Consider the following 8,812-nt stretch of genomic DNA (forward strand, 5'->3'; position numbering starts at 1 on the left):
CTTAAATCTTTAGTGATTGGCTATGCACAACCAATAAAGCAGCACTTTAATCATTGTCATAAACTGGTGATTTTGTTGCAGAGTAACTTGTATTCGACATCAATATCAATGACACACACGTTTTAAAAGAGGTTGTATTCAAATACTAACAAGATGTGTAATTTGTCTTATGTTTTTATATATTTATTTTTTATTTTCATATCAAGATTTCAAGATTTTGTTATAAAAGGTAACTCTCTGTAGTAGAATGAATGAAATGGCACCGGACTTAATGTCTTGTTATGAATATATTCTTCTAAACAGTCCATAGCCAAGTATTGATAATCCGGGTAAAATTTATTAGCAAAAAGTTCCTTCAAATCACCAACTCCATAAATGCAAATGTACCGAACAATCTTACCATAACACCGGTTTCTTGGTGGCCATGAGGCATAAACGGCAAGCCATGGCTTCTTTTCCGGATTGCCTGTTTTCAAAAAATAATAAATTATTGTTATACTAACGCTCTCAATTCCTAAACCTATTTGTCTTTGTATTGTTTTATGTTCTAGTGTAGAAGTCTGAATTTAAAAGTCAATAAACAAATCTTTATTACACACCTAACAACAAATGTATGTGAAATAGCAAAGGAATATAAACTCATCATAGATACCAGGATTAAAAGTTGTGATTTTGTACAGGTTATAACATGTACAAAAATTTCGTACATGTTATAATTTGTACAATGCAAAAATACAAGTTATAAAATGTACAAAAGTACCTCGTACATGTTATAACATGTACAAAATATTGCTTAAAAATGGTTTTAACTAGTACAAAATTGTAAAAATATGTTTCTATTAATATTACACACATGCTATTAACCTCAATAATGATATACAAAAAATCCTCTGCAAACGTGTTTGTATACGCCCGTCTAAGACGGGACGTATTCTGGTATACCGTTGTCCGTCCGTCTGTCTGTCCGTCCGTGGTCCACACTTCGGACAATTTAAAAAAAAACTAATTAATGTACAAAAAAAAATCATTTAATAAAGGCATAAAGACAAGCTAAAAGGGCAATAGGCGTATCATACGCTTATAGCGCAGGTCTTTAGAGCATAGTGATCACAGAGTATAAAACATTTTTGTATTGCTTCATATATGTCTTTATGTTTATCTACCGAATAGACATAATAGCTATTAGTATTATTAGTGTGTTGTATATCACATGTAACTCTTTTCTAGATGCTAAGCAGTGGAAGCTATAACACGATTACAGGGAAATGCAATTCAACATATAAAATCACAAAAATACTGATATCCGAGGAAAAGTCCCTAATTAAATGGCAAAATCAAATGATAAAACACATCAAACGAATCGACAACAACTGTTATATTCCTGACTTGGTACAGACATTTTCAAATGTAGAAAATGGTGGATTGAACCTGGTTTTATAGCGCTAAATCTCTAACTTGAATGACAGTCGCATTAAATTCAATTATATTTACAACGATGCGTTAACAAAACAGGTAAAATTGTCAAAATAGGGGTATAGCAGTCATCACTGTGTCAAAATCTAAAACATAGTTGGTTATGCATATTCAAATAAAAAACCTCATTTAAAAGCGAGACTAAGTGATTCGACAGAGTTTCCTGTAAGGCCTACATCACCTGTAATGTAAGATGCAATTCATATTTGAAACTACGAAAGCCGTACTAGCTTTATTTTTACCATTTTGAAATATCTCTGTCACATAAAACCATGAGTAAATTTTATTTGTAGCTGCTAAAATTATACCACCCTTTTCTTTGTATTGCACATCTTGATAGAGGGTCGCTACTCACAAGGAAGCTATTAAACCAAGAGTTCCAAATGGTGAAGTTGAAATCATTCCTTCGTAAATTTTACGGACTCCATCACGAGTTGGTTGACCGTTATGGAATAACCGTTTCACTGATAATATTAAATATGTTCCTTACGTCGTAACTACAATCCCCTGTACTTTCATGAATGTGACCTGCCGTACTATTTACCGGATTTGTTACAAACACGAGCAACACGACGTGTGCCACATGTGGAGCAGGCTCTGATTACCCTTCCGGAGCACATGAGATCACCCCAGTTCTTTTCGGGTTCGTGTTGCTTATGCTTTAGTTTTATATGTTGTGTCATGTGTATTATTGTTTTTCTGTTTGTCTTTTTCATTTTTAGCCATGGCGTTGTCAGTTTATTTTCGATTTATGAGTTTGACTGTCCCTCTTTTGGGGAAGAAGTCAAAAATTCTGTTACAAATTGTGTCTAATCCCTTTAGATACTTTGCAAATGAAATGTTAAATATCGATATGCGTAATACTTAACATGAGTATACTCAACATGAATGAATAAAGTGTAGCAAATAAACTCATCATAGATAGATACCAGGATTAAAAATTTATATTTAAGCCAGACGCGGGTTTCGTCTACAAAGTACTCATCAGTGACGGTCGAATCAAAAAATGTTTAAAAGGCCACATAAAGTACGAAGTTGAAGAGCATTGAGGACCAAAATATCCTAAAAGTTTTCCCAAATACAGCTAAGGTAATATATTCCTGAGGTAGAAAAGCCTTAGTTTTTCAAAAATTCAAAGTTTTGTTAACAGTTAATTTATAATTATGAACATATCAATGATTACTCAAGTCAACACATAAGTGCTGACTACTGGGCTGGTGATACCCTCGGGGAAATAAATCTCAACCAGCAATGGCATAGTTATCAAAGGACCCAGTCTAATTATTTTTCCACTATATAAGACTCATCATTGACACTCAGATCAAAATTGTTAGAAACCCAAACAAGTATAAACTTGAAGAGCATTGAGGATCCAAATTTCCAAATTATTGTGCCAAATACGGCTCAGGTCATCTATGACTGGGATAAGAACATCCTTTATATTTCGAATAATTCATATTGTTTCGAACAGTATCACCAGATACATTCATGAATATACAGATATTTTTGTAATCGCAAATAATACATTTCGCTGTTTTTTTCTTTAAAAAATACACAAATGAATGCACGCAATAATTTCTGAATATACAGCACCATCATAAGTATTTAACTTAAGACAATAACAATCAAAACCAAGGAGTAAACAAAGACTCACAAAACCAAAGGAAATTTACATCAACAGTTATAAATAATAAATAAGAAACAACGCGAACTCCACTAAAAATCGGGAGTGAAATCGGGTGCTCCGGAAGGGTAAGCATTTCCTGCGCCGTATACGGCACCCGTCGTGCTATTTCTTTGTTCAGTTAAAGTCATAGGACGATTGATTTTTTTCTTCTTTTCGTCAAATGGGGGATCATTCAAGACATACTATTTGGCTTTCGTCCCTTTCTGTTCTTTGATTGAGAATTGTAATTGCACTAAGAGAGACTTTTGTATTATCAATTCTTTAGGCAGTTGAAAATTGTTTCTTTTGTCTTTCAGGAATTATCGAATACAAAGCATATTCACTTTTGTTATTCTACTTTTAAAGACGAAACGCGCGCTGGCGTAAATATAAAATTTAAATCCTGATATCTATGATGAGTTTATTCATAGTTGTTCGCAAGAAAGTTATTTAATTAAATACAAAGAAATGCATGTATCTTACAAAAAGGGATGTTATTGCTGTTCTCTATATTACATTGATAACAGCTATTTAACGGTATTTTAAATCTAAATTTGTCGATAACTGCACTGCTATTTTTAAGTGGCAACAATTTTTTTAAGGATTGTGACCATACTGGTCAAATTCGGGCGAGTCTAGTATGGATTCGTGCACGTATTTTAAACCTATATCTCGTATTGAACTGCTAAACTGATAAAGCTAAAATATGTTATAATGATTTCATATGAACATATCAAGAAGAGATATAGTAACGATACTGTTGTCAGGAACCTCTGTCATTGTTTAGTCCTGTATGATTTTTAAATTTTAGTTTCTATTATATATTTCGGAGTTTAGTAGGACGTCAGTTATCACTGAATTTGTACATATTTTTATTAAGGGGCCAGATGAAGCACGCCTTAGGGTTGTGGGATTGTCTCGCTATATTGAAGACCCGTTGGTGGCCTTCGGCTGTTTTCTGCTCTTTGGTAGGGTTGTCTCTTTGACACATTCCCCATTTCCATCCTCAATTTTATTAGTTATTAATTTTCGCCAACCTGCATTAGCCTTTAGCTATGCCCAGATCAATGTGGCTGGTTTATCTAATTTCACTTATTAGGCTTATTGGAAAGCGTAACACATTAATACTTCAATATTGGTTATCTCACCTATGAAGCGCCCAGGAGCTTTCAGAATATCGTTGTGATTCAATGTAGCCCAGAATATTCATCGGGACTCTCAATGTCCTCCATATACTTTAAAACGGCTTTAGCTTTTTTGTCGTATATCACATATTTGACAAATTCACGACTAAATATACCATATGCACTGCCTTTTACAAAATTTGCATTGAATGGTAACTTTCCATTCTTCGGACCTATACGCTTCAAGGTATTATTGATATATTCATAACTGTATTTAAAGCCATAATATTTGAGTCTGCTTGTAATTCCTTCAATGTCATTAGCACCGTTGTAAATTTTCAGTATTTTTACCATTTCTAAATTTGTTTTCAAGGGAAATTGTTGGTGAGGTAAATTAATGAAATATTTCCATTTGTTTGATTTGAGAGATCAGTCATACAATTAATATCTGCTCTCAGCCTCGATACATGGTTGTAAATCACGTCTTCAGTCTTTGAAACAATGAAAACATTGCTTAAACAATTAGCTATCTTCCTCAAGGCTTTATGCAATTCTTCTGAAGAGCTGTTGTCTATGTGGATACAATAGAAATTATGGGGGCGATAGATTGAACGAAGCAAACGTTCAGTTTGATCAACATCTTTAAATGTCAAAATACTAAATGCTATCGGAAACTTTTTTTCTTCTTCAATCACTGTGTAGGCATCGTATCGAAAACGATTAACGAAATTATTACAGTTATTAGTTTCAGCAATATATTCCTCTTCTGTTATTCTCTTTGGCTGATTAAATTTCATATATCTATTGGCTTTTGCTATTTCTTCTTCGTAAAAATGGTGGGAATTGATATTTTGCCATGTGCTTATCAAAACGAGGTATATTAGCATGTGTCTGTTTCGTAAATGTCTCCACATTATAATCATTGAATCTTTTGATTTTTTTTAATGTCATACTAGTATATATGTTTTCCGGGAAAAAAGTTCCTGAATTGCTGTATGGAATCTAAAGAACACAGTTATGCAAACTATGAGTAGAAGCCATCTATTTCTCCTCATATTTATGTAATAGTGATCCCCTCTATTAACAGCTGCAGTTGCAACCAAAAATAGTAGGTGTAAGCAGCAAAAATGAGTAGCAAGATGAAATCTTCAAATAATTGTAACTGTCTCGAAATAAAACACCAAAAGCATTTCATGTAATTTTTACATTTTGGTTATCTTTTTTGAAACCTTAATAAAAAGAGGGAAACCAAAAACAGACAAATTGACAAGCAAGAATGGCCAAAGCTGTCAGTTGACTACAATCTTTAATTAAATAAATATCAAAATGCAAGGTGAGCGATTTAGATTTTAGTTTACTTGATATCGCAGGATAAACGATGTCTGTTTAAAATGCATGTTGTCTCTGTGACATATTCCTCATTTCCATTCTCAATTTTATTGTTTGCATGTGGATACACATGGTCTTGTTACTAAACGGACATACTAGAATGCCAGTGTATAAATGTCGCAGTAATTTTCGTTGAATGTCAGAATACGTTGTTCCTACGCCACGGGTGCGTTTGATACGTTCATAGAGCGCTAAAACTACACCATATGAGTATGTTACAAACATGCCCGCATACGTCCAAGTAAAAGTCGAACGATCTTGAGGCGTATACAACGTGTCCTTCACGTGTCTTAAACTCATCTGTAGGATTTTCCAAACGCCCTTGTAACGTATGTAATACGTGCGTATAGCGAAGATAGAAACGTTTGAAAAACGCTAGATGTAGATGAAAATGTGTATACTGCCTAATATTTCCTGAATTAAAGCGTTCACCAAGCGTATACCTTTGCATTTCGACATACTTTAAACTTGTGCAACGTGCGTGTAACAATTGCGTAGAGTTCCTCTTGTGGCAGCTTACGTATACTGACTTATTTAATTTGCTCTGTAAGTATGTGCACGTTGGTCTATACGACAATTTGTGATGCGGGTATTACTAATTTAATCTGAGCATTATTGATGAGTATTATGTAAACATAACACGCGTCTGGCGTGTCAAATGATAAGCCTGGTATCTTTGGTGTCTAATTGATTCTTCTTTTGATCAAGACATGTACATTGATTATACAAAATAATAGAATTGAATTAAATAATATATTGGATAGTTCAACAGACCCCCACCAATAACTAATTTCGTTCTTACCTTCTTAAATAGAAAAGTATATATCTATATTCTTATTAGTGGGAAAGAAGTAGTATATATTTTCAATATTTATTTATTTTACACATGTTACAGACATATTAATTTTCTCATTGATTTCCTTCAACCATGCATACTCAATATACATTGTAGGAAGTAAAAGGAAGTAAATTATTTATTATTGTGACATGTGTAAATCAGCATAAATATATTAATTTGTAGAAAATCTAATTACATATATAAAACACACAACCCAAATGGACCAATAAGTCACCTTAATATATAAAACAAGTATTACTTATGAAGGTCATAATTATCTCTTTTATCAATCATGTTATTGAAGGTAAATCCAGAAAAAGCGCTTCGGACGCAAGACATTATTAAACGTGTTGTTTTCAATTTTTTATTGAAAATTAAGTGGGATTTTATTCACAGTAGTTTTACATTGTTTAAATATGTTTAAAGGATGATACAATGAATAGTCCTCTTTATCCCGATTGTGATCATTCTAACCTGCAACAGAGTCAAATAATGACATGTAGGTTATCAGTTTCAAGATAACAGAGTAGTCGTCTCACTTCAACTTCTGAAGCAAGGTTGTCGACTCTTCAAACTTTTCCGAAGTCCTGTGTTAAATGGATTGCCAATTTCATAGACTTCAGTCCTTGCTTGTAAGTTGTTCTTGCATGTACATTTCCAAATCACTCACACCCTCCTCTCTCTCCTTTACTGACTCACACTATTATCCCTCTCTCACTCTCTTTCGTTAACTAGTCACGCTACTACTTTTCTTTCTCTCTCGTTTACTCACTCGAAGTTATCTCATACTCGTATTCGTATTATTCGTATTACACTCACTGACTCACAATCACTATACTATTTCTTCTCTTTCTCTGGTTCAGTCACTCACAGTCTCACTACTATTTTTCTATCTCTTAAGGAGTTAATATCTACGACTATTGTTACGAGACGTTGCAAACAATCTTGGAATGAAGTTTCGGGAATAGTAGTGTAGAGCACTAGAAAAATCAAAAGTTTGAATATTTCTTCAAAATTTTAAAGATTGTTATTTTAGAGTTGGAATTCAAACGTTTTGAAGAACTCTCATCTGATTAACACCACTGATTTGATATATATCATCACAATATTTCTGAAGGCCAAATAAAGACAAAAGTTGGTTTTTGCAATATTAAAACACAATTTGAAAAAACACAGATAATTTTCATTGTATCATCTTTTAAACATTTATATTTAAAAAATGTAAATCTACTGTGAATAAAATCTCACTTCAGTTGTTAATAGAGGGCAACACTTTTTCATAAATATGAGACAAAATAGATGGCTTCTATTATAATTTGCATAACTGTGTTCTTTAGTTTCCAATGTATACTAGTATTAGATTGAAAAATAACAAAAGACTCGATGGACATAATATTGAGACATTTACTTATCAAACACATGCTTATATAACTCGTTTGATGCGCACATTGCAAAGTATTGATTATGCATGGTTGAAAAGAATTTTAAGAAGGTAAGAACGAAATAAGTTGTTGGTGGGGGGTCTGTTAAACTTTCCAATATTTTTGTTATTCATTTCTATGACGTTGTGTAATATTTGTGCATGATCAAAAGAAGGGTTACTCAGTTATCAAAGATACCAGGCCTATAATTTGATACGCCAGACACGCGTTTTGTCTACATAACACTCATCAATAATGCTCAGATCAAAATAGTAATACCTGCATTACTCATTGGCGTATAGACCGACGTGCACCATACCTACAGAACAAATTGAATAAGTCAGTATACGTTGCATAAGTTTAAAGAATGTCAAAATGCAAAGGTATACGCTTGGTGAACTTTTTAAATCCTAGAAATTTTATGCAGGATACAAATGTTCATCTACCTCCAGCGTTTTTCAAACGTATACCTGTTCGCTACACAAACGTTTTACATACGTTAAAAGCGCGTTTGCAAAACACTACAGATAAGTTTAAGACACGTGAAGGACAAGTTGTATACGCCTCAAGATTGTTCGACTTTTACTTGGACGTATTCGGGGCATGTTTGTAACATACGCACGGTGTAGTTTCAGCGCTCTATGAACGTATCGAACGCACCCGTGGCGAAGAAACAACGTATTCTATCATTCAATGAAAGTTGCTGTGACATTTATACAGTGGTATACTAGTATGTCCGTTTAGTAACAAGACCATGTGTATCAACAGTAGTGCAAACAATAAAATTGAGAATGAAAATGAGTAATACAGTGTAAATAAAGTGCAAATCCTGTTTGTTCATTTTCACTGTCGTGTGCGAGTATGTCTATTGTAGAATAGAGGATGACGGGAAAAACTTTGT

At 33.3% G+C, this 8,812-nt stretch overlaps 1 pseudogene; it reads right to left on the reverse strand.

Moving 5' to 3' along the window:
- Nucleotides 1-209: 209 nt before the first annotated feature.
- On the reverse strand, nucleotides 210-5,177 carry LOC139490047 (beta-1,3-galactosyl-O-glycosyl-glycoprotein beta-1,6-N-acetylglucosaminyltransferase-like; annotated as a pseudogene).
- Nucleotides 5,178-8,812: the final 3,635 nt, after the last annotated feature.

This window comes from Mytilus edulis, chromosome 9 (assembly GCF_963676685.1).
Source record: "Mytilus edulis chromosome 9, xbMytEdul2.2, whole genome shotgun sequence".
Taxonomy (NCBI): domain Eukaryota; kingdom Metazoa; phylum Mollusca; class Bivalvia; order Mytilida; family Mytilidae; genus Mytilus; species Mytilus edulis.